The following is a 1,158-nucleotide window of genomic DNA, read 5'->3' as shown; positions in this document are numbered from 1 at the left end:
TTCAGACCGATGAGCTTTGTAAAAATCGACGCGTTTCAAAAAGGCGGGGCATAGAGGAGAAACAATAATGTACAGTATGTGGAAAATAATGTGTTTTTTTACCTTTAAACCGCATAAACATTTCATTACACCAAAAACACAAAATAATGTTCTTTTTAGCAGCATCATATGACCCCTTTAAGTGATGATTGTTTTAAGTTAACTTAAATTAGAAGTTATTTTTTAAAGTCTAATAAATGTTCAAATTAATAGCTCTCAATTATAATGTAATGTTGAATGGCTATAGTCAATGGTTAAATATTAGGAAAAAATTATTTCCTAGGGACATCAGTCGTATCAATGATACTCGCCTTCTGTCATAAAAAAATGATGTCATTAAAAAAAATATTTAAAAATATACTGTCTTTATGTTGTTTCTACATAAACTTGAAGATTGAATGTGAAATTATTGCAATATAAATGTATATTTAAAAACGTTAATGTTAGGTGGGATTAATCACGATTAATTTCAGAAAAATGTGATTCGTTTTTTTTTTTTTTCGATTGACAGCACTACTATAATTATGAGTTTATATCTATCAGACAGCCTGTTTAAGTGGGCAGAGTAAGTTGCAGTGTGGACCAGGCTTAATGATGGAAATAGTCCACTTAAAGGGGTTATATGACGTTGCTAAAAAAGAACATTATTTGGTGTATTTGGTGTAATGAAATGTGTTTATGCGGTTTAAGGTTCAAAAAACACATTTTCCACAAACTGTACATTATTGTTTCTCCTCTATGCCCCGCCTTTCTGAAACGCATCGATTTTTACAAAGCTCATCGGTCTGAAAAGCCAGGTGTACGCTGATTGGCCAGCTATCCAGTGCGTTGTGATTGGCCGAATACCTCAAGCGTGTGACAGAAATGTTACGCCCCTTATCATACTGTGATGCCGTGTCCTGGCGCGATGAGACAAAAACAATAAAACCCATTATAAACGAGGCATTTGTTGCATCCAGTGGGGACATAATTACTGATTATAATGACTTATACTGTCTTTTTACGCGTTGCGTTGCGTTGCATCGCGCCGCGTAAACATAAAACCATGTCTGCATTTGTGATCGGAGAAATGACAAACAACAAGTGCTACTCTACACTGCAAAAACTCGCTTTAAATAT

General features: G+C 34.4%; 1 protein-coding gene across 2 annotated transcripts in view; it reads right to left on the bottom strand.

Moving 5' to 3' along the window:
• scyl2 (SCY1 like pseudokinase 2) overlaps nucleotides 1-1,158 on the bottom strand; it is a 27,355-nt gene that overhangs the window by 10,487 nt on the left and 15,710 nt on the right. The gene's annotated exons all lie outside the window — the stretch shown is intronic.

The sequence above is a fragment of the Sinocyclocheilus anshuiensis genome, unplaced genomic scaffold (assembly GCF_001515605.1).
Source record: "Sinocyclocheilus anshuiensis isolate Anshui unplaced genomic scaffold, SAMN03320099.WGS_v1.1 scaffold882, whole genome shotgun sequence".
Classification (NCBI taxonomy): Eukaryota; Metazoa; Chordata; class Actinopteri; order Cypriniformes; family Cyprinidae; genus Sinocyclocheilus; species Sinocyclocheilus anshuiensis.
Note: the sequence above shows the minus strand (reverse complement) of the source record. Positions and strands in the feature narration are given on the sequence as shown.